At 38.5% G+C, this 12,420-nt stretch overlaps 1 protein-coding gene across 3 annotated transcripts in view; it reads right to left on the reverse strand.

The window, feature by feature from the left end:
- LOC136864685 (leucine-rich repeat flightless-interacting protein 2) overlaps window positions 1–12,420 on the reverse strand; it is a 337,500-nt gene that overhangs the window by 83,102 nt on the left and 241,978 nt on the right. The window lies entirely within an intron of this gene.

Raw genomic sequence — 12,420 nt, forward strand, 5'->3', positions numbered from 1 at the left:
ATTGTACAGAAAAACCAAAGTTGATGAATTTGGGACTTACCTTAAATCACAATTCACTTGTTGGGTAAGTGAAGGGAGTAATGTGGATACACTTTGGGTTAAATCGTTTGGGAAGGAGAGAAGAGATTTGTACCTGTTAAGAAGGGTAAAATGACCTCAGACCCTGTTTATTATACAAGGGAAATAAGAAAATTAAAAAGAAATTTTAGAATAGTAAACAGGAAAATCAAAGAGGGTAGGGAGAGTAGAGAAACTAGAAAACAGCCAATGAGGGAACTGAATACAGTGAAAAAGGAAGCAAAAGAGAATTATATGAATGGCATACTTCAAGAGAGTAATGACCACAAAGGGAAATGGAAAAAGCTGTATTTATATATCAGGAATCAAAAAGGAAAAGGAATCCAAATTCCTACAATGGTGGGAGAAGGGGGTGAACACTATTTAACAGATACTGAGAAAGCAAACCTATTTAGTAGGGAATTCAGAGATTCAGTAGATGATTGTCAGGAGTTGGAAACCAAAACAGAAGATAGAGAGGGAGAGACACATAGGGAAACAAGAAGCTTCTCATTCACAAATGAAGATATTTTCAGAGAAATCCAACTGCTTCAGCAAGGAAAAGCAGCAGGAAGTGATCAAATTACTGGGGAGGTGTTGTAGACAATGGGGTGGTACATAGTGCCTTATTTAAAATTTCTCTTTGACCATGTCATAAATAATAGTGTAATACCAAAGGAATGGAAGGAATCTACAATAATACCAATTTATAAAGGAATGGGTGATAAAAGGAAACCAGAGAACTACAGACCAATCAGCCTGACCAGTATAGTTTGTAAAATACTGGAGAGTTTAATATCAAAGTACATCAGAGGGATATGTGATGATAAAAATTGGTTCATGAGGAGCCAGTATGGATTTAGAAAGAAATTTTCTTGTGAGGCACAACTGGTGGGATTTCAGAAGGACATATCAGATCAATTGGATTCAGGAGGCCAGTTAGATTGCATAGCCATAGATCTTTCCAAACCCTTTGATAGAGTGGAACATGGAATATTATTAAAGAAATTGTAGGGAATAGGATTGGAGGTACGGGTTACACGTTGGATAAAAACATTTCTAAATTCAAGGGTTCAGAAAATCAAAGTAGGAAATAATGTATCGCAGGAAGAGAAAGTTTGGAAGGGAATTGCATAGGGTAATATAATCGGTCTGTTACTTTTCTTAATATACGTAAATGATTTAGGGAATAATATAACATCAAAAATCAGATTGTATGCAGATGCATAATTGTTTATAGAGAAATAAATAACATTGAGGATTGTTCAGAATTACAAAGGGATCTTGAGGGTATCCAGCAATGGGTTGAAGAGAATTATATGAAGGTTAATGGAGGCAAATCAACTGTTACAACATTTACAAACAGGAGTTTTAAAACTGAATTTGAATATACTTTGGATGAGGTAGTTATCCCAAAAGATGGCAAGTGCAAATACGTAGGTGTGAGATTTAAAAGTAATTTGCACTGGAAGGGTCATGTGGATGACATTGTTGGGAAAGCACACAGATCGTTACATGTCATAATGAGGCTACTTAAAGGATGCAAAAAAGAATTAAAAGAGGAAAGTTACTTAAGTATGGTTCATACATTATTGGAATATGCAAACAGTGTTTGGGATCCTCACTAAGAATATCTAATAAAAGAAATAGATAGTGTGCAGAGGAAAGCAGCAAGATTTGTAACAGGAGATTTCAGGAGAAATAGTAGTGTATCAGAAATGTTAAAGGAACTTGGGTGAGAAACTTTAAGAGAAGAGAGAAAACTAGACTTATAGGATTATACAGAGCCTATACAGGAGAAGAAGATTGGGGAGATATCCGTGAGAGGCTTCAGTTGGAAAATAATTATATCGGCAGGACTGACCACAAATATAAAATTAGAAGGAATTTTAGCAGAAGCGATTGGGGTACATTTTCATTCATTGGGAAGGGTATGAAGGAGTGGAACAGTTTACCAGGGGTAGTGTTTGATCCTTTTTCAAAATCTGTACAGATATTCAAGAAGAGAATAAACAGCAACAGAGAAAATAAATGAAATGTTAGAGGGCATTCGACCAGTGCAGGTTAATGTAAATAAAAATGTGTGTGAATAAATTAATTCCATCCCCTGGTCTAAGGAGTTAGGACAGCCAAAGTAGGGGACTGCCTGTAGGGGTGAAGTACAATGGGGACCGCTACGGTACTGTGAAGGCCCTTCAGAAACTCTGAAAAGTGGTTGCAAAAGGGGCTCTGGTTGAGACGCAGCAGGTCGTTATACTACTTAGGTTCCAGAATGGGAAAAAAAAAAGTAAATAAATGCAATGTAAATTTTAATCTTATACCAGTTGTATAGTATCATTTGAAGTAATTCCACATATTGTATATCAGTTGAATATATTTGTAAGTAGTACAGGAGATATTATAAGTAGAATTTTGTTTTTTTTGCTAGGGGCTTTACGTCGCACCGACACAGATAGGTCTTATGGCGACGATGGGATAGGAAAGGCCTAGGAGTTGGAAGGAAGCGGCCGTGGCCTTAATTAAGGTACAGCCCCAGCATTTGCCTGGTGTGAAAATGGGAAACCACGGAAAACCATCTTCAGGGCTGCCGACAGTGGGATTCGAACCTACTATCTCCCGGATGCAAGCTCACAGCCGCGCGCCTCTATAGAATTTTGTAAACAATATAAATTTATTAAGGATGAGCCGTGTGTTTAATAGAAAAAATTGTTAGCATAAATTGTATAATATTGCATTTTGGGAAAATTTTCTTCTCTTGTTAATTTAATATTTAGTGCTTGACAATAATGTATTTTAGTGTACCATTTGCCACCGAGGTAGACACCTCATTTGCAAATAAAGAGATTTTGATTCGATTTGATATATGATCTTATCTTATGCTTTTCTTCACACTCTTATCAGCTTCCACATATTCCTTTTGTGCTGCGGCTTTCTGTTGTCTTGTTTTACACATATAGATCTTTGCCTGAACGAGCTTCCTAGCCTCTATTTTTTTCCAAGTATCATCAGACACCCATTCCTTCTTGAGATAATTTTGAAACCCAAGCACCTTCTCACTAACTTCCAAATATGTGTCCTTGACTTTCTTCCATGATAATTCAACATCCATCATAAGTTCTGGTTCAACAACAAGAGCTTCAAAGCAGTTTCTTAATTCTATCTGGAATTCTTTCCTTTTACTTTCATCTTGCAATTTACCTAAATCAAATTTCTTGATTTGCCTTTCAAATTTCCTTCCACTTGCCATAATTTTCATTCTAAACTCTGCAACTAACAGGTGATGATCACTTCCAATACCTGCCCCTCTTTTATTTCTAACATCAGTCACTGATCTACTAAACTTTCTACTTATGGCGATGTGGTCTATCTGGTTTTCTGTAACCTGATCTAACGATACCCATGTAATCTTATGGCATCGTTTATGAGGGAATAAAGTTCTACCCACCACCAAATCATGGCTAGCACAGAAGTGAATGAAAAGCTCCCCATTTTCGTTACAATCACCAACTCCATGCACTCCCATAATTTGTTCCAGCCCCTCATTGTTAGAACCAACCTTTGCATTTAAATCCCCCATCACAATAACAACATCCCTCTTTCCCACTCTTTTAATACTCTCATTTAGCTGGCAGTAGATTTCTTCCTTTTTTTCAATCTCTGACATTTCTGTGGGAGCATAACACAATCACGGTCACATTGCGAACCCGGGTCTTGAATCCAGCTGTAATCAGACTTTGAGATGGGTTTCCAATCAAGGAGGCTCCTCTTTGCAGTTTCATTCAATAGCAATCCTACACCTTCTCTATGTTCTGCATCCTTCCCCATTTGCCCAGAATACAGGAATGTGCACCTATTAAGAGTCTGTATTTCTCCAAAGTCCAGCCTTTGTACTTCACTTAATCCAAAGGTATCCAGCCTGCAATTCTCCATCACTTTAGCCACTTGCTTCAATTTACTGCTCTCTCTCAGGGTTCTGACATTCCAAAAACCTATTCTCGTTTTTTGTTTCATGCCAAAAGTCGTCAAATTATCCATCTGGTTGTGTTTCACTTCGGTTTCTTTAATAGTTTATATTTAAGGCTGGGCGAGTTATTAGACCACAGTAATCCGAGCTTGGTGATGGCACTGCCACCTAAGCCTCCAAGTCTGCTGTTTTCTGCACGGGTTGTCTCCCTTAGCCTTTGAAGATCCCTCTTCACCACAAGGCAGTGGTTCCCCTTGTTTCTTTAAACCCCACGGGAAGAGGGAATTGCCGTTCCAAAAGTCTCTCTTTCCTCCGCTTTGCCATTGAGGATTTCACCAGAACCCTGTTAGCCGTCATTTTTCAGGGTTCCTGTAGGGCCTTCACAGCTACCGTGGTGGTCATGGGGCACACACAGTCTCTGCTGTACATCACCCCTGCAGGCAATCCCTTACTTCATGCCATTGCCCATCTTCCACGACGTGGACGAGGGGTTGGGCTTATGGGAGGCCGCTTGGCATGGGTTAAGTCTAAACAATTGATTTTATGTTCAGTTCCTGATTCTAGAGTGAATTTGATAAATGGATCAAGTGTGTCTTAAGTTTCACAGGGTGGTGGTAGATCGATTGAGTTCTCATCCATTATAACTATTGTATCATCTACGTATCATCTGGCCCTAAATTGAATGTTGTCAAATATATTACATACATACATACACATACATTATCATTATAGACTGTTATGCCTTTCAGCGTTCAGTCTGCAAGCCTCTGTGAATTTACTAAACACCGCCACAATCCTCGATTTGCAACTAGTGTTGGGGCCTCATTTAGTTTTATACCTCTTATCTTTAAATCGTTACAAACTGAGTCTAACCATCGTCGTCTTGGTCTACCTCTACTTCTCTTACCCTCCATAACAGAGTACATTATACTCTTAGGTAGCCTATCCTCCTTAATTCGCCTTACATGACCCCACCACCGAAGCCGGTTTATGCGTACAGCTTCATCCATCGAGTTCATTCCTAAATTAGCCTTTATCTCCTCATTCCAAGTACCCTATTGCCACTGTTCCCACCTGTTTGTACCAGCAATCATTCTTGCTACTTTCATGTCTGTTACTTCTAACTTATGAATAAGATATCCTGAGTCCACCCAGCTTTCACTCCCGTAAAGCAAAGTTGATCTGAAAACAGCCCGATGTAAAGATAGTTTCGTCTGGGAGCTGACTTCCTTCTTACAGAACACTGTTGATCACAACTGCGAGCTCACTGCATTAGCTTTACGACACCTTGATTCAATCTCACTTACTATACTACCATCCTGGGAGAAAACACAACCTAAATACTTGAAATTATCGACCTGTTCTAGCTTTGTATCACCAATCTGACATTCAATTTTGTAGAATTCTTACCTACTAATATCAATTTTGTCTTCGAGAGGCTAATTTTCATACGATACTCATTACACCTATTTTCAAGTTCCAAGATATTAGACTGCAGGCTTTCGGCACAATCTGCCATTAAGACCAAGTCGTCACAATAGGCCAGACTGCTTACTACATTTCCACCTAACTGAATCCCTCCCTGACACTTTATATCTTTCAGCAGATGATCCATGTAAACTACGAACAGTAAAGGTGAAAGATTAAACCTTGTCTAACCCCTGTAAGTACCCTGAACCAAGAACTCATTCTACCATCAATTCTCACTGAAGCCCAATTGTCAACATAAATGCCTTTGATTGATTTTAATAATCTACCTTTAATTCCATATTCCGCCAGTGTAGCGAACATCTTTTCCCTCGGTACCCTGTCATATGCTTTCTCTAGATCTACGAAACATAAACACAACTGCCTATTCCTCTCGTAGCATTTTTCAATTACCTGGCGCATACTGAAAATCTGATCCTGACAGCCTCTCTGTGGTCTGAAACCACACGGGTTTTCATCCAGCTTCCTCTCAACAACTGATCGCACCCTCCCTTCCAAGATGCCAGCGAATACTTTGCCTGGTATACTAATCAATGAGATACCTCGATAGTTGTTGCAATCCTTCCTGTTCCCTTGCTTATACATAGGTGCAATTACTGCTTTTGTCCAATCTGAAGGCACCTTACCAACACTCCATGCTAATTTTACTAATCTATGAAGCCATTTCATCCCAGCCTTCCCACTATACTTCACCATTTCAGGTCTAATTTCATCTATTCCTGCTGCTTTATGACAATGGAGTTTATTTACCATCCTTTCCACTTCCTCAAGCGTAATTTCACGAACATCATTTTCCTCCTCCCCATGAGCTTGGCTGTTCACAATACCACCAGGATGATTTCCTTTTACACTGAGAAGATTTTCAAAATATTCCCTCCACCTCTCCAGTGATTCCCTGGGATCTATTATGAGTTCACCTGAATTACTCAAAACATTGTTCATTTCCTTTTTCCGTCCCTTCCTAAGATGCTTTATTACTGTCCAGAAGGGTTTCCCTGCTGCTTGACCTAGCCTTTCCAGATTATTACCAAAATCTTCCCACGACTTCTTTTTTGGATTCAACAACTATTTGTTTCGCACTGTTTCTTTCATCTACGTACAAATCCCTGTCTGCCTCGGCCCTTGTTTGGAGCCATTTCTGATAGGCCTTCTTTTTACATTTACAAGCTGCTCTCACTTCATCATTCCAACAAGATGTTCGCCTTTTCCCATCTTTACACACAGTTGTTCCTAGGCATTCCCTTGCTGTTTCTACTACAGCATCCCTGTATGCCACCCATTCACTTTCTATATCCTGAACCAGCTTACTGTCCACTGTTCGAAATTTCTCACTAATCATATCCATGTACTTCTGTCTAATTTCCTCATCCCGGAGATTTTCTACCTTTATTCGTTTGCAGACAGATTTCACTTTCTCTACCCTAGGCCTAGAGATACTTAGTTCGCTACAGATCAGATAGTGGTTTGTATAATCGAAAAATCCCTGGTAAACTCATATATTCCTAACAGATTTCCTGAATTCGAAGTCTGTTAACATATAGTCTATGGATCTGGTATCCCTAGCCTCCCATGTGTAGCGGTGAATAGCCTTATGCTTTAAGAATGTATTCGTAACTGCTAAACCCATACTAGCACAGAAGTCCAGCAAACGCTTCCCATTCCCATTAGCTTCCGTATCTTCCCCACATTTACCAATCATCCTTTCGTATCCTTTAGTTCTATTCCCAACTCTCGCATTGAAATCGCCCATTAGCACTATTCTATCTTTGCCGTTGACCCTGACCACGATGTCACTCAATGCTTCATAAAACTTGTCAACTTCATCCTCATCTGCACCCTCACATGGTGAATACACGGAGACAATTCTAGTCCTAATTCCTCCAACTGACAAATGTACCCACATCATTTGCTCATTTACATGCCTAACGGAAACTATGTTGCGTGCAATGGTATTCCTGATAAGGAGCCCTACCCCGGACTCTGCCCTTCCCTTTCTAACACCCGTTAAGTACACTTTATAATCTCCTCTCTCTTCCTCATTATCTCCCCTTACCCGAATATCACTTACTCCTAGTACATCCAGATGCATCCTCTTAGCTGACTCAGCCAGTTCTACTTTGTTTCTTCCATAGGCCCCATTAATATTGATAGCTCCCCATCGAATTCCATTTCGTTTGCCAAGTTTCCAAGGAGTCCCTCGCCTGTCAAATGGGAGTGGGACTCCGTTACTCCCATAGGTCCGAGGCTTGCTTAAAATTATTATTATATAAATTATTTAAATTATTATTGTTAAAAATTCTGGTACATTCCAAATAATCAAGGTAGATTTCAGCCAAGATTCCAGAGGCCAGTGACCCCATCGCTAGACCTTTTTGTCGGTATATAGTGGTGTTAAAACTAAAATAATTGTTATTTAAAACAAACACTATATACCAACAAAATGGTCTAGCGACGGAGACCCCTGCCTCGGGAATCTTGGCTGAAATCTACCTTCATTATTTGGAACATACCAGAATTTTTAACAATAATATTTATGACAACATTCAATTCTGGACCAGATACCTAGATGATACTCTAGTTATAATGGATGAGAACTTAGTCCCACCACCCTTTCAAACTTAAACACACTTGATCCATATATCAAATTCACTCCAGAATGAGAAATTGAACAGAAAATCAACTTTTTAGACTTAACTATCTCACAATTCCCTTAGCTACAACATTTATAGAAAACCTACACGAACACCATTCATCAAAACTCTTTACATCCACAAATATGCTGCATACTACAGCATGGTTCATCGTGCATTCAATATCCCAAAGAAAGGGGGGAAAAAAAAGAAAAGAAAAATCATATACATTAATTAGAAACCATCAGAAACGTAGCAAAGGCCAACAGATATAATAAACATTTCACTGAAGGAATAATAAACAGTATCAACTTTCAACAATTCTCACTAAAGAAGAAGAAACTAACAAAACCTTATTTTCAGCTTTGACTTTTAATAATCCACTGATACACTGGATTTCCAACATTTTCAAAAAACATGATATAAAAATATCTTTTAAAACAGACAATTATTGTATTACAAGATGGTGCGTGCTGTGTGTGTTGTGTAGGAGAGCTCTGTGTTACCAACCCAAATTAGCAAGATAATTAGCAGACAGGTCCGGTGAGTGTGTGTCAATAATTACACCAGACAACTGACATCTAGTTCTAGTGAAAACATGTCCGTAAAAAGTGTAAATAAGCGTGTGTCAGACTTTGAAACAAAGTTTGTTAAATGGATGGATGAGTTCCAAGCTCGCTTGGAACAGTTTACATCAGCCAGTGCCAGCAGGGCTGCCAACACTTAACGACCGCGCCGATGAAAATCTCACTTCCCTCTGTTCTGAGTTCAAAGACTTCCGCCAGTACATCTCGGCGGAAATTTCTTGTGTAAAGGAGGAGTTATTAGTTGTGCAACAGCGTCTTGACCAGCACGAAGCCAGGGCTGCCAATGCCGAACATTACAGTAGACTGAACTGTCTACTCATACACGGGGTGAAAGAAGAACCGGCTGAGAATGTCTATGCTAAAGTGACAGAGACAGTAAAATCTAACCTACAAGTGGACTTATCGATGGATGACATCGATCGCTGTCATAGATTGGGACCTCTACGCAGATCAGCTGCGAAAGTCGTGACCTCGGGAAACAGGCCGATTATAGTTAAATTTGTCCGGTTTCATGTTCGCGATTGTGTCTGGCGTGCTAAGAAGCTCTTCAAAGGCACCAAACTATTGGTTACGGAGTCACTGACTGCTACAAGAAAATATCTGTTAAATCGAGCCCGAGATTGGCTCGGAGTGTGTAATGTTTGGACCCAGGAAGGAAGAATCTTAGTTCTAGGCAACAATAAATTTACAGTGACCACTAAAGCGGAACTAAATGCTGTTATTTCAGGGCTAGGTGATTAGTAGAGTAAATGACTCATGTATTTACGTTTTAATTATAAGTGGTTTTATTATAAGTTTAGTGTGAGTGAATGTTTAAATGATTCAAGTGGCTTACGTATACAAGAGGAAACAATGGTAAGTTGCCCTCTGTTTATTTTTGATTATGGCTAACACAGGTAATAATATAGCTTTCTCCCTGGGCAGGGTAAACAACCTTCACCTTGATACTGAACCCTCCCACCCTTCTCTTTCTCCGACTCCTCCTCACCCCGCCCGCAGTCACCTGGAGAGAGAATTCTTGTCCTTTTCCCGCTCATTACTGCGTGGCCATGTCAATGCTCAGTCTATAATTGCCCATCACACTGAGCTGAAAGCTATTTTTGAAGGAAGCATGGTAAATGTTGTAGCAATTAATGAGAGTTGGATGAAGGACTCTGTCCCTCTAAACACGGTAAATATAGAAGGATTTAATGCAGTTTTTCACAATAGACCGAAGCGCTGTGGAGGAGGAGTAGCTCTATACTACAAGAACAATTTAACGGGGAAGATTATACAAACTTCGACGTTATCTACTGACACCTTAACTGAATATATGTTTGTAGAACTATCTGTTGATAAGACTAAAGTACTGACTGGAGTTGTTTACAAACCACCAAAAGCAGGAAACTTCACCGACTTCGAAGAAAATTTACCAAGACTCGTACCTACCTATGAACATGTACTCATATTTGGTGACTGTAACACAAACCTGTTAATAGACTCCATTGAAGCATATCGTTTACAGAACATATTTACCTCTTGTAACATGTCAGTATTGCCACTTAACCCCATTCACCATGTGCACACGGCTAATGGATCCTCACACACTCTAATAGATTTACTTATCACAAACAATCCTCAGAAAATACTAAAACACGGACAAACTTCTGTACCTGGTATATCATACCACGATCTAATATATTTAGCTTATTCTTTGAAAGTTCCCAAAACAAAGCCAAAGTGGATAACCTATAGAGACATGCAAAAGTTAAATCCTCAACAATTAATACAAGATGTTAATCTCTGCCCGTGGGATGAAATACTGCAATTGACTGACAATGACGAAAAAGTAAAGAGGTTTAACACATTATTGTTGGGATTGTATAACAAACCTGTACCTAAACGAACTGCTAGGGTGACTCGCAAAGCTGCTCCATGGTTATCAAATGACATTAAGACCGCAATGGCTGAACAAGATGCACTACACAGATGTTACAAGCAGACATTATCAACTGATTTTGAAAAGTACCGTGTGCTTAGAAATGAAGTTAAACAAATGATCAGAAACAAAAAATATGCGTACTTCCAACAATTACCCAGTAACTTGAACACAAAAAGTACCTGGAAACAACTCAGATCCATAGGTATTGTGGGGCAAACTACAAACTCCAATACGCATGACAAATCCAGATGAATTAAATGCTCACTTTACTAGAGAAATAGTTAATACCCACCCTCATATTATACAAACAACAATAAATTCTCTTCAATCTACTCCATTACCACAAGGGCCTTTGTTCAAATTTCGTAAAATAAATGAAAATGATGTAAGAAGAAAACTAACATCAATCAAATCACAAGCATCGGAGTGGACGACATCCCGATATCCTTCGTCGTTACCTTGATAGATGTAGTATTGCCAATTTTAACCCACATATGTAACTCATGTCTTTCTGAAGGCTACTTCCCAACTGTTTGGAAGGATGCCTTAATTTTCCCAGTACCAAAAAAATCTCCAGCAAATTCTCCATCTGACTATCGACCTGTCTGTATACTTTCTTCACTTTCGAAAGTCTTAGAAAAACTCATGCATGAGCAACTGCTCCAATATTTGACGCACCATTCGTTACTTGATCACTTGCAATCTGGATTTAAAAAAGGACATAGTACATCTAGTGCTCTTCTAAAAATTACGGATGATGTAAGAAAAGCAATGGATGAACGCAAAGTGACCGTGCTCATTCTCCTAGACTTCAGCAGTGCTTCTGACACTATCAGTACGGACATATTAATAGCGAAATTGCATTCCTTCCATCTTGGCCACGCTGCTCTCAATTTGTTCGCTTCCTACCTCCATATCTTGATTGATAAATTTCATGATGTTCCGTATTGATATCTATAGTATGTCGTAGAAAGAAAGAGATCCACCTTATCAATACTAAATTTATTAATGTTTTTAAAACAGGACCGGTTTCGACTTTTCACAAGTCATCCTCAGCTGTCATATACATACACATTAAAATACATGTTTTAACAGTTGTGTCTTACAAATAAATTAAAATACATGTTTTAACAGTTGTGTCTTACAAATAAATATGTCATATTTGATAGACATTAGGTAGTATGTCTAGAAGTGAAATTCTGCTTCTTACGTCTATCTATCTTTAACATATTAAAAGAATTACAACACATGATAAAATTTGTTGTTTACACCTGACCTTGAATATAGCATTAACGTTCAAGTTTTACCAGTAAAAGTTCTTTAAAAAGACTTACATATTGCGTTGTTTTTAGTCGACTAAATATGCTTAAATGTAGCTGCATGTGCTTATACAGTACACTTTTTATTAGGCTTAAACTTTGTCAAAATGAGTAATGTGAATCTGAATTTGAAATTACGATGACAAAGTGAAATGGGTTTGAAATAACAGTAATCTAGGTAACTGAAACCTGTGTTGAATGACTCCTTCAATTATATGCTATTTAAAATACATTACATGCAAATAAGACAATAGCACACTTCAATATGTAAAAGTTAAAAGATGTAAGACAATCATGTAAGTTTTGTGAAATTCATATGAAGTATTGTTCTTTCTTCATGCGTATGTGTCAAGTTCAAATGGGGTAGTATATTTTATATAAACTTCGTCAAAATAAATAATGTGAATCTGAATTTGAGATTGCGTTGACAAATGAAATGCCATGTGATTAAAAC

This window comes from Anabrus simplex, chromosome 2 (genome assembly GCF_040414725.1).
Source record: "Anabrus simplex isolate iqAnaSimp1 chromosome 2, ASM4041472v1, whole genome shotgun sequence".
Lineage (NCBI taxonomy): Eukaryota > Metazoa > Arthropoda > Insecta > Orthoptera > Tettigoniidae > Anabrus > Anabrus simplex.